Here is a 13,973-nt window from a genome sequence, read left to right as displayed (position 1 = left end):
ACCCGGGTTTCCCTAGGGAATACCGGTACATCAAAGATCCAGGCAATGAATACTTCTGTAAATAGATCCAATTTCTGGTATATCGGAATATCATTTGAGAGCAGGGGGCTGGGAGGCATCCAAATTGGGTCTGGTATGATAGACAATCCAGGGGTTATGGCATTCACATATAGGAGAGCATCATTGGGGGCTCCGAATGTGTATATATATATATATCGGATGAGGTAAGAAAACAAAGGCATGAACTGAAAAACCCCAGCGCTCCAGTGAACACAGATTTCCCCAGAACAGTAGTGATTTCCACTTTCACTATTGTTCTGGGGAAATCTGTGTTCGCTGGAGCGCTGGGGTTTTTCAGTTCATGCCTTTGTTTTCTCTACACAATTACATAGAACTAAAATATCCCTTTAGCTTTTTAGACACAATTGGCACATGTCGTTGACCGTGTAATTAGTATCATAATTGTGATACTTTGTCACTGGTGGCAGTTCAGGGTGGACACGGGTGACCTTTTGAGTATAGGACGTCCACAGTTATTCATGTCTATCTTCTTGGACTCGTCGATCAGCCAGAGGGCTGCATGACACATTTTGTGTGCTAATGTATCTCTCATAGGGTCTAAAGATAAAAATATGCACAGTAATAAGGATACAATATATCACAAGTGTCATTAATGTAAACCCCAACGCAGCTCCATAACATGTAGAGCGATTGTGAAACTTACCTGCAGAGTCACAGATGTTCTCAGATATCTCAATACTAGAATTGCAATCCCCATCGTCATATACATTAAGACATCTTCCAGACGCTGTCATCGTATTTGTGTTCCAGGTCATGTGTGGAATCAGGAAGCTAAAGAAGCAGGTGAAAAAACCCTAGTAAATCTGCATTTCCATCAACACAGAGCTAAATGCATTCACATCATCCCAGAGAGGCCCAAATGTCTCTGTTGTGACTTGTTTCCTATCTGTTATTTCCAACCACTTAAAACTGAAGCTACACGATCACTTAATAATTTTACTTCAAGTGGGGATTAAAGTTAATTTTAAAGATCTTTTTCATCCCCAAATCAAGACCATGAAGTTAAAACTTAGGGGTTTCGTTAAGGGGCCTAGCTATAGGGATGCATAGGTAGCAGGCCCAACCGGGCTCTGGTGCCTGAGAGGGCACAACACCATTCTGCCACATCACAAGACACCAGAATTATAACTAGCACATGGTAGGTGAGAGACTCTAAAGCAGATTTTGCATTAGGGCCCAGGAGCTCCAAGTTCTACGTCCGATCGCACTTGAAGTTTATTTGGAGCCACCAATTGCTGTTAGGGATAAATCCATAAATTTCCCAAATTATGACTATATGACTGGAGTTTAAAATCACATGATGGACACCAAGATGTGGAACCCAGAGATGAAATCCTGTATAAGGTACCTTGTTCTCAAGCATGGTTCAGTTGTAGAGGTTGAATAGTCATGTTACCAGCTCCTGTTTGTTCTCCTGGACGTGTGTGACGTATGGGGATGTCGCTTCGGTAATTTTATTGATAAAGCAGCCCTTGATGTTACATGTAGGTCTGCTAGAAAGAATAAGAAATCATATATCAATCAGTCCTTGATCATTTCAAAAACGAATCACAAAGAAGGGGTGATTAGATTAAGAGGTGGACCAGCCATATGGGTAATATCAGTATGAGGTGGACCAGCCATAGGAGTAATATCAGTAAGAGGTGGACCAGCCATAGGGGTAATATCAGTAAGAGGGGGACTAGCCATAGGAGTAATATCAGTAAGAGGTGGACCAGCCATAGGGGTAATATCAGTAAGAGGTGGACCAGCCATAGGTGTAATATCAGTAAGAGGGGGACTAGCCATAGGAGTAATATCAGTAAGAGGTGGACCAGCCATAGGGGTAATATCAGTAAGAGGTGGACCTACAACGCAAGGAACCGTCAAGTGGTTGGTGGGCTCATGTATCTTGGCCAACATCCAATTGCATTTATTATCTATCATTCACATGCAGCGCGGCTTTAAGACTCCAGGGGGAGCCCAGGGTGGCAGTACCAATGTGCTTCACTGTTGGAAATGCAGGGCAACCCGCCGAATTATCATGGCGTCATTAATAGGTTGCTGGTTTGCATGGTGAACTACATATATCAGAATGGTCTGGCACCCTGTATCCACTATGTGTGGGAGTGTACACCAAGCATCCACCCCCCTCATTATCAGGAGGCAGTGTGAGTGGTTGTCTCATCGGTGTCCTGCACAGGTGTTATTCGCTGCTCCATTTGGTAGTCAGCTACCTGCATGGTGAGAGGAGGATGCATCTATATTTTTAATTTTCCCTTCTTGTGATGCAATCAGTACAGGAAGGTTTATATTAACAAGACCTTACAATTCAGGAAGACAAATGTATTATAGTGTGTACAGCTAATAACATCTATTGGAAGGGTAGCTATATACAAGACTGTTCATTTATAACAGGTTATCTGCCAGTATGATGGACCAGGGTATATGAGGTGTTATAATGGGAAGCTGTAATCCAGATGAGCGGGTGGATGCATTAGTGCCCATCAGTGTTTGGGGACTGAAAGTTCGCGCATGTACGTGCATATAACCATCAGAAGTATTGTCAGGTCTATGTGTAGTTCTATCCTAATCAGGGAAACTTTTTGACGCTACAGTGAATTTTTGCCTGATCAGAACTTTAGAAGAACATTTTAGCTTTTCTCCATTTGGACACCCTAAAGAGGACCTAATATTAGATGTGTCATAACTTCATGTTATGTTCCAGGCAAGAGAGATAATTAATTATGCCTGGATTTAGCACAAGAATCACCATGAGAAGATAATATTTTGAGCTCCTATTGGTGTCCGAAACATGTATATTTTAATGACAGAGAAATCATATTAGGTTGAGGCCAAGTGTTGTGGGCGCAGGCAAAACCCACAATAGCCTGCAGGCTTATTTTGGAAAGACATGCTTTGCAATGCTCGCTTATGGCCGCAGGAGTTATTAATTGCAATGTGCTGTACGAATACAGAACAGGGTTAAACTACATTGCACTACATATTTTTTGATTGATTATCTGCTCAGTCGCTTTGAATCCTCGGTCACTCCATGGATCAATGTTCTCCATGTATTCCCCGCTTCTTTCAATTCCACGATTGACATGTTCGTGGTGGCCTTGATTTTATCTCGCCATCTTGTTCTTTGTCGTCCTGATCTTCTCTTTCCCCACTACCGTGTTTCCCCGAAAATAAGACAGTGTCTTATATTTATTTTTGTTCAAAAAGGTTAAACTTTTTTACATGTATAGCTGCCTGGACACTATTTAAATTGACTTTTTAAATTAACTGTTAGCAGGGCTTAATTTTGGAGTAGGGCTAATATTTCAAGCATCCTCAAAAAGCCTGAAAAATCATTTTGCATCCTCAAAAATTCTGGGAAATCATGCTTATTTTCAGGGAAACAGGGTACATATAGCTACAAATACTACTACTTATATAACCACATTTTATATTTTAAACAGGAATGGTAGACATCCACTAGCTGACTAACTGACTGATACAGAAGGAGAGAGGACCCATCCCGCAAGGGCTTAAAGGGGAAGGAGACAGTATTTAAGGGTGTGAAGGTACTCATCTTGTGGTGGCAGCAGGGTTACTGTAGGTTGTATATTATTGTCTGAAGAGGTTGGTTTTTAGGTTCCTTTTGAGGTGGTGGAGAGTCTAATGGGTTGAGGTAGTGAGTTCCAGAATCTAGATGGTGCGCAAGAGAAATCCTAAAGATAATTGTGTGAGGAGCTCACTAGGAGAGAGAAGAGGAGGAGATCTTGCAAAGGCCGGAGGTTACAAATAAGGTCATGTTGTGGACGTCCTTATGTCATTGACAATAACATGAACTGGATTCTCCAGGTAAGAGGCAGCCATTGAAGGGAATTGGCAGAAGGGAGAGGCAGGAGAGTAACGAGTGGAGAAATGGATAGCCCGAGCAGAAAATTTGAGGATGGATTGGAGGTGCAAGAGCAATGGAAAGGAGGCCACAGCAGAGAATCTTGCAGTAGGCTAGACAGGAGATGATAGGGATATACACCAGCATTTTTGTTGACTCTGTTGTTGAGTAAAGATCACATCCGAGAGATGTTTTTGAGCTGAAGGTGGCAGGAGGTGGCGAGGGCTTGCATGTGCTGTGCGAACAAGAGGGCCGAGTTAAATGTAACACCAAGACAGCGGACTTGTAGAACTGGTGGGAGTAATGAGCCATTGATACTGATTGATATATCTGGTGGGACTGTAAAGTGAGGTGGGGAAAAGTGATGAGTTCACTTTTTTCCAGGTTAAGTTTTAGGAAGTGCGAAGAGAATAACGAGGAGGAGGAGGATATGGCTGATAGACAATCTGGCATTCTGGGTGAGATTTTAAAAAGCTGCATGCCTAAAAATAAAAAACGCATTAATTTGTGGTAAAACTGCACATGGTTTCAACCGTAACTTTTACATATGTGATATGTGTAATACATAATGTACATCTGCTATGGAACTAGACTGTCCCTGTGTACTGGTAGGACAGTCAGAACTTTAATAAGTAAAAAGCTGGAAGTAAATAAATTAACCGACTCTCCCCTTCCTCCCTTTATTAGGACTGGCTACCTCTGATCTGGTCAGTGTATATTCTAAAGAAAAAAACTATATGAAGGAAGATTAGGTCACAGCTAGGTTAAGGCCCAAAGTCCATGGATGGATTTTAATCTGCAATTCAAGGTATATAACGGTATCGTCAGCAGCATCCAGGGTTGTTGAAGAAATTGCAGAAACTTCTTAGAGTTTTAAAACTTCACCTTTAATCCATTTTGCATAAAAATACAGCAACGTTTCGACTGTGTAATGTACAGTCTTTATCAAGCCAAATGCAATTCAAGCTGCCCATAGGGAAACAAATTGCAGTATGCTCTATTTCAGTGCGTTTCCCACACGGACGGCTTCCATTGATATGGAATCCGTCCAATCCGTGGCCTATCCGCAGCTGACACTGCAGAAGGGCTGCAGATCCCGCGGGAAAGTAGGGGTTCAAAACAAAAAAACAGTACTGTACATGTGCGCCGGTGTGAAAAAAGAAGACACAGACAGGTAGTGCAGGGTCACCGGCCACGGGTAGGGTCGGATTCTGCTGCGGGCTCCTGCATGCGGAACCTGATCTGCCCATAGACATCAGGGGTTAAGGGTAAACAGATTAACATACATCATCAACACTTCCCTCTAGTGACTCATATTGTGCGGGTTTTTGTGACCCCAGCTGTCTTTGTAAGGCACAATTGTCTTCAGACTGCATGACTAGTAATGCTCCCTCCCGGCCAAGACATAGGTGCGTCAGCACTAGGCCTAGTTGGATAACTCCTGTGCAGCGTTATGTTGGTAGGAGTTACCGTCTTTATATGTCCTGTGGCTCCAGAGGCCCCACATTTAAAGGGGGAGTAATGTCACTTTGTGCTCCTAGGATCTATAGTACTATGTACCCCATATTGTGTCGTTGGTATAACGAGAGCAAAAGGATAATTTATTGCGGAAAATTGACCCCTTGCATGGAGGCTCTAGTACCCTCTGGTACCACCCCTAGCTTGGACACAAGATGTGATACCAGTGGACATGGAGGCTTTAGCACCCTGTTGTATCGCCTCTATCTTGGATACAAGATGTCATACGGGGGCATGGAGGCTCTAGTACCTTGTTGTACCGCCTCTAGCTTGGATACAAGATGTGATATGAGTGGGCATGGAGGCTCCAGTACCCTGTTGTACTGCCTCTAGCTTGGAGACAAGATGTGATACCGGCGGGCATGGAGGCTCTAGTACCCTGTTGTACTGCCTTTGGCTTGGATACAAGATGTGATACTGGTGGGCATGGAGGCTCTAGCTTGGATACTGGTGGGCACCGCCGCTAGCTTGGATACAAGATGGGATATGGGTGGGCATGGAGGCTCTAGTACCCTGTTGTGCTGCCTTTGGCTTTGAGACAAAATGTGATACTGGTGGGCATGGAAGCTCTAGCTCGGATACTGGTGGGCACCACCGCTAGCTTAGATACAAGATGGGATATGGGTGGGCATGGAGGCTCCAGTACCCTGTTGTACTGCCTCTAGCTTGGATACAAGATGTGATACTGGTGGGCATGGAGGCTCTAGTACCATGTTGTGCTGCCTTTAGCTTGGATACAAGATGTGATACTGGTGGGCATGGAGGCTCTAGTACCCTGTTAGGCCGCCCCTAGGAAAAATTAGTTGGTCATTAATGAACAAACAGGCTTCGCTACTAAGGGGTTATATGCTTTTCTTTTGTTGTTTATTGCTCCTTTACATTTTTATTGAGCCACCTTGGTTTTCTCCTATTCTTAACCCTTTTATTCTTTTAATATATGAACTGTTCATTATGTTACTATGTTCTTTGTAACAATTTTTCAATGGTTTTAAAATGTAGGAAAACTAGATGACTTCGTTATGCCTGCCTTTTTGCCAGTTGTTTGTTATGCCTGTCTAAAGGCCACAGACATGATATTTTAAGTGTCCGACATTTGGTCACCACCACTAGAGAGATACATATAATTTCATCAGATTCAGCAGGGAGCAGAAACAAAAACAGAAAAAACTGCTCTGTAGTGGCTGCTCATAACACAAACTACAGGTTATTACCAACTGGTTGCAAAAACACAACAGATCTGTCAAGTCTCTAAAAGAAGCTATGGTCAACTGTAAAGAATATACACCCCTTGTCAGAAAAAAATCCATCACCTAGAAGGAGTTCTCGGAATTGAAGGAAACGTTCTCTGTGATTGTAACATTGATATAAACAAGTGATTAGAGCAAAAGGATTATTTATCACAGAAGTGTGACAATGTTGTGGGGGCTCCTGTGACCCCCTTGTGTGTGCGACCGAACATCATCCTGCTGGAAGCCTCCTGGAAGCCGCCATGAGAGGAACACATGTGGCTGCAGGATGTCCTGAACATATCGCTGAGCTGTCATTGTCCCTCGTATTACTACTAGTGGTGACCAACTGTTGTATGCGATGGCCCCTCCTGACCATCACACTATCACAGTAGTGGGGGCTGTGTGCCGCTTCACAGCAAAGGCAGGATTGAGGCGCTCACCCTGAGGTCTCCATACATGATCACAGCCGTCATCAGTGCCCAAAATAAACCTGGATTCATCACTGAACCCAACCCAGTTCCACTCTGTAGCTTGCAGTTTCATCGTTCACGACACTGCTGCAAATAGAGGTGATGGTGGGTGGATGTTAAAGGCAGTACACATAAGTGGCACATGAGGCCAAATGTCTAACAGCCAAGTGCTTAGAAATGGTTCTGACAGACACAGGGGCCTCTAATGATGGTGCCATCTGTCTTTGGGTGATGGACAGAAAAAACAGTTGGAGCCGCTTCTGCTTGTTGGACAATTAAATGATCCTCTCTACCGGTGGTCTATTGAGAGTCTTCTGAGCCCAGTCGCCTTGTGTGTGTGCCCTAATGCATCCAATGGTCCCAAAACCTACTAACAGTCTGGTCAGAATGACTCAGGTGATGTACAATTTGTTGATACAATCATCCAGCTACTCAATCATCCAGCTAACTCTGTTAACTGGGCAAAATCTCTTCTCTGCATCGTAGAGACGTCTAGTGGTCAACAAGATCTACACAAGCAGAAAAAGGTCACTACACACAAGGAGCTTCTGAGAGCCTTTTATAGGCCAAGGGTGGAACCACTTTTAAGGCCTCAGGTTACAAGACCATTCATTTAAACACGCTAATCATTTGCATATCTGCCTGAGATGGAACTGCAGGACGAGTTTTGCAGCAAAACAACAACTTCTAGGGTTTTATTTTTTTTACAAAGTGTGTACAAAAACAGTTAAAAATGAAAACTATGGAAACATTTGAAGATAATATCTGAATAAAACCAGTGTCTAAAAGATGGTAAAACAGTTGGTTGATGATTTTCAAGATTAAAGACAGATTCTTAAGACATTAATAACAGTACCGCAATCTATAGTTTATAGGAACATAGAAGATACAGTAAACGTAGGAAGCATCACATATTACCTATATGTGACCTCTACAGAGAGAGGAGTCTAGGGGATATTTGTCTTTCTGGGTGTGAAGGAAATGATGTTACTGTCAACGTGAATAGCTGTGAAATCAGACTACTGCATGAGTCATATTTGTAAAAGGGTTATTTGTGATCAGCCCTTCAGGCCATTGACTTTATTATCATATATCAGGGGTGCTGGTAATTCAGAACTAAGAAAGAATGAACTTGTGATCATGATATCTTAAAGGTGATGTCACCTACATTTCACTGTCCAGCTGAGCACTTAAATAACCTATATATTGTGAGTTAGGGCCCTTTTACATGGGACAATAAATCATTTAGATTCTGGCATCCACCAGGAATCTGAACAATTCGTTCAGAGTAAGTGCACGCCCCGCCTGAACGCTGAACCAGAATGCATTGGCATTGGCTTCTCATTCAGTTTCTGCGTGCAGAAAACAATGACGGATCGACCCATGTAGACAGGCATGTGTTCACTTATGAACGACTGCCTGTTGAAAGTGAATGAAGGCCGGCAGGCCGGAATGATCTGTGGTCTGTTGCACTTCCATGCACTGAGCAATGCTCGTTCGATTATATCGCTGGGATGACCTGTTGGGCATCTGCCTTCAACATGTCATCCCATGTAAAAGGGCTCTTATACTCCAGAATTGGTATATGTTAGAGCTTGCTGCTGGGATCTGTGGTTCTACAGGATTTCCCAGCAGCTCAGCTCCACAGATGTGATTGATTGTGCTGGCTGGGTGTGGTTTGCTCCAGTGAGCCAATCTCTCAGGTCTGTTGTTTATATATACCAGCTCCTTTGTCAGTGTCTGCTGGTTTTCCTCTGTGCTGGGTCTGTTGTAGGCCTTCTGATCTGCCTGTACCGGCATGTCACCAGTTTTGTTTCTGTATCTGTATATTTGTGCGTGTATGCCTGTGCTGCTTGGATCATTTACCATCTAGCACTAGTTAAGTCTTTAGGTTCCAGTGTGGGTCTGTCCTTATCGGGGCATTCACCCTGCTTGCAGGCAGGTATTCTGGGGTTAGTTGAGTTGTCTCGTTAGAGTAGGGACCGCAAGACAACGAGGACCCTTGAAGTGGGCTTGCTGCTTAAGTGACTTGGCCAATCCACAAACTAATTCCTCATACGTATTATAACAATACCATCTGTTTATTTGTGCAGTTATGCTGGTGAGGGTTTTTGGTGCTTGGCAGCCTGTCTTGCTTCTGTCTGTCCGAGAGTTTGTATCTGTCTCTCTGTTCGGAGTTCTGTCTGAGTCCTGAGTCTGTGTTCCTGAGTCTGTTCCGTAGTTCTGTCTATGCCTTCTCAGTTCTACTTTGCTCTCTGAGTTCTGTTTATGCAGTCTGAGTTCTGTTTGTATTCTTGTATCTGAAATTGTTCTGAATTTTTGGCTACAGTCCCTCTATCTGAGGAATCAGCTGCCAACCACACCAGGACCTGTCTAGGCTTGGTTGGTTGGTCCAGTGGATCCACTTTCCCAAATCCGTAACAGTATTCTGAGACCATGGATTCCACTGATCTCCTCAGGTGAGAAAGACGTAACAGTATAGTACACTTCTGTTGTAGCATGTCACAGGATTAGCGCTAGGCACCAGATGGCAAACTCTTCTAGGGAAATGAGAGGGGGCATAGAGTGGGCTCTGTTTGGGAGGAGAAGGCTGGGGGACTCCGTGAAGAGGCCGGACAATAGATGGGAAGGAGTGCTATTTCGTGGCAAGGGGAGACACAGATCAAAAGCAATAGTTGAAAGACTGATGGATGGCTGTGTATGCAGCAGGCTTGGTTCCCGAACCCACTCCATACACACCCCATGCAACCAGGATGTACATATACATTCTGGCACGTGAAGGGATTAACAAACTACTCAGGTTATTTATGGCCTTCAGCCACCAGTAAAGGATGCCTACTGCAGTCTGTTACACATTGAAGTCTATGATAAGTTGGAATGCAGTAAATTTGGAATCAGAAAAACAGCTCTGATCACTATAATGACATATTAAGAAATTAATCAACACATAATTTTGAACCTATCAATAATAATAATCTTTATTTGTATAGCGCCAACGTATTCCGCAGTGCTTTCAGGCATGGATAAATGCAAAACAATACAACAATTACAATATGAGGTACATTGGGTTAGACACAAATGGGTTGAGGGTGGTACAGGAGGTGCAGGGGGTGGGGAACACAGGCAGTAGGAAATTTCGTGTGCAGATCAGATTTGGTATGCTTCCCTGAAGAGGTGCGTTTTTAAGGCACGTCTGAAATTTCGTGCATCGGGAATTGTCCGGATGCCTTGGGGTAGAGCGTTCCAGAGGATGGGTGCTGCTCTGGTGAAGTCCTGTAGGCGAGCATGTGAGGTTCGTATTACAGGGGTGTTTAGTCTGAGGGTGTTAGCCGATCAGAGTGAGCGGGCTGGGTGGTATACTGACAGGAGGGAGGCGATGTATGGTGGTGCAGCGCCATGCAGAGCTTTGTGAGTGAGGTAGAGGAGTTTAAATTTAGTTCTGCAGCGACTGGCATAATGCAGAGGCGTCTGAGTAACGACTGGATAAAAAAATGAGCCTAGCTGCTGCATTTAGTATGGATTGGAGTGGAGCGAGCCTAGTACGGGGGAGGCCGATGAGTAGCGAGTTGCAGTAGTCAAGTCAACATAATGATAAAAGTAGGGCCACATATAGCTGCAATTTTACTTGCATAAACATTGCAAAAGTATGCCGACTCGCAATAAAACTGCAGACAATTGCAATTTTTGATCGGCTGAACTCCTGCCACTACATATGGCCTTAAGGAAAAATTAGGCAATAAATATATTATCGGGGAACTGCATGCACTTCAGTTCTCTAGTATATTAAAGAGGCTCCAGTTGTGGAGTGTTACTTCAAACCAAATACTTATTTAGAAGCTTTCTCTACATTGGCAGAATTTACAGGTAGAATAATAGCTCAGCGTGTTCTTAATATTCTAAAAGGTTTGAAATATTCATTATATCTTTATCTTATTGAGGCTAGATTGTTATTCTGACGCCCCATGAAAAGATTCATTTCATCATATTAAACATAAGAAAACCGCGCTTTAGGAAAAAAATGTCTTTTGAACCATAGGCTTCATTTTTACATAACTATTTATTAAAGCAATTGCAGCAACTTTATAAATAATGTAATGGAGGGTTTATTACATTCTCTGTTTTAGATAAGACCAGTCACAACCACTAATATTGCATCTAGTCTGAAGACACAGAGAAGATACATTTATTCTATTGCTTACTATTCTCTGAAAACTCAGCATTCTATTAAAGGGGTATTCCAGCGATTCAAAGTGAAAGTTATCTACTTCATAAGACTTTGATAATATAATTTTGTAATGTAATGTTAGAACTTGTTTTACAAAACTGCAGAGATATTGCTTTACCTGTGGTCTCCCTCCTCCCCCCTTGCTTAGTTCCTCATAGGTATGCAATAGTTGCGACCTGTATGCTCTACTGTTTTACTGGTCAGGCATGCTCAGTGCTTTCATATATTATAATAACTACACAGTTCTTATAGTCGTGAATGCGCACGTGAGCAACTGGTAATGGGTCATTGTAGGAGATTTAATTCTTGCACTCTCCAGTACCCATTTTATATAACAATGTAGAAATCTGAAGCTGCCTGAAAAGTAGCAGTGGAGCAAGTCAGCAAAAAAAGGCAAAAAAATGGGTTCAGTTTGACAATATAGATGGTTGTTTGGAATAATGGCCATAAGTGGAGACATTAGGGAAATTTTGAAAATTTTGCCCAGTCTCCGGAATACCCCTTTCATTGCCTTTAGTCATTTAAACTGTACTTTAAATTTCAGATGGCCTTTCGGAATAATACTATTTCCGACCATTATATGATTTCTATCCTGCATTTTTCACTAGTTTTTTTTTCCCATCTGAAGGCTGTATCTCTAATTTCTAGTCTTCCCTAAGCTGGTGGGTGGAGACAAGCTGCTTTGATGTCTTCTATACACTTCACATGGAAAAAACAGCGGATTCTGCTCCCTAACTCTCTATAGAACCTACATAAATAGAATCAGCATAAATGTCACTAGGGAAGTGCTAAGCACTGTAGATGTGATTTCAGGAGTTGTAACACAGTAAAAAGTTACTTTTAATAGCAGCCATTTCTGCATGAGTCTTTGCCTCAAGCAGATTCCTAAAAATGTCATTTTAGGTAAGCAATTTGCACTTTTGTTACTTATCACATTAGCTATTATATTAATACAAGTGGTTGTCTCAAACTGCCATTACTATTTATGTCATTTTATACTATCCTCAACCACATTTGTAGATTTTCTATGTACAGTATATATATTTCTGTAAACTAGACTAAAAGTTCTTACGCAAGATCTTTATTGTCAAAGCCAATTCTTCTTCCTTACAGGGACTGTCCAGTCTTATTAACATAAAGTTTACTCACTATGTAATTAAATATTTAATTCTTATTAAAGGCATTGTCCAAAACCCTGTTGAAAACTTAAAACCCCCTACAGCTGTCCCCTTGTCAAAAACGAAGAAAGTTTGCTATAAAACCACCTCTTAATTCTTCCCCTGTTCTATGTGAGTCCCCATGGTTCTGGTGAAATCTGACATATTGTCCATTACAATATCCAATCATGTGAGGCCAATTGTTTCTGTAAGACATAATTATGGTTCAGCAACAGGAAGTCAGCATGGGAATAGAGAAGGATTTTAAAGGCAAATAAATTAGATTTATTATTTTTTGATGAAGGATGGCTTTACGAGTAGTTTAAAATAATTATAATCTTGTACAACCTGTTTAATATGATTTTGTGTTGGTTGCAAATAAATGCCCACTATCGCATACAGTGAATGTCACTAACAGCCGAGGACCCAGCTTGCTCCTGCTACATTGCAGGAGAAGGAGCTTTAATCCAGTGCCATATTTTTCCTATTGGCCAGGATTAAAGCCCAGGACCAAGCGCTGTAAATTCACAGTGCTTGGTCTTTAATGGGTTAAAACAAATGTTAGATTCATCATGATACTTTTTAGCAACATAAAATCAGAGAGAAAAAATGTACAAAGACATAACTCACAGAAAAAGAAGCCAAGAATGCACCATTTGATAAACTGCAGGGCAGGCTCAATCTCCATAGACCCTGATAGTATGCAGAGAGCTAGATTGTAATATGAGTGAGATAAATGTTCAATGCATACTAATATGTATCTAGCCAGCTCAACCCAGCCCAGATTGGGGGAGGGGTGACTGCTAACAAACATAGTCTGCACATGTGAACTGATACCAAGGATGTCTGACATAGATTAGTGCAACACACTATACAGGAATATAACCCCTACTGGCAAGGCAGTGGATTGCCCTGTATCACAACAATGTGCCACACTGGCATAACATCCCAGCTTGCCCAACGTCTATAGCAAACTGCATAAGAAAAAACACACACTGATAGATGTGGGTGTTAGTCTGCATTTTGCCTAAAACACATAAGCTAATAGGCCACGGCAAGGCCCCCACAGGTCGGTCAGAACCTACGCTATCTCACTTTTAACTAAATTAATATCACAGAGGTGAGAGAAAAAATGTACAAAGACAAAACTCACAGAAAAAGGAGCCAAGAATGCAACATCTGATAAACTGCATGTCAGGCTCAATCACCACAGACCCTGGTAGTATGCAGAGAGCCAGACTGCAATATCACCGAGCTAAATGTTAAATGCAGACTAAAAAGCAGCCACCCAGCTCAACCCAGCCCAGTCTGAATTGAACATTTAGCTCGCTCATATTGCAATCTGGCTCTCTGCCTACTATCTGGGTCTATGGTGATTGAGCCTGCCCTGCAGTTTATCAGATGGCGCATTCTTGGCTTGTTATT

The sequence above is a fragment of the Eleutherodactylus coqui genome, chromosome 9 (genome assembly GCF_035609145.1).
Source record: "Eleutherodactylus coqui strain aEleCoq1 chromosome 9, aEleCoq1.hap1, whole genome shotgun sequence".
Taxonomy (NCBI): domain Eukaryota; kingdom Metazoa; phylum Chordata; class Amphibia; order Anura; family Eleutherodactylidae; genus Eleutherodactylus; species Eleutherodactylus coqui.
The sequence above is the reverse complement of the archived record's forward strand: the minus strand, read 5'-3'. Positions refer to the sequence as shown.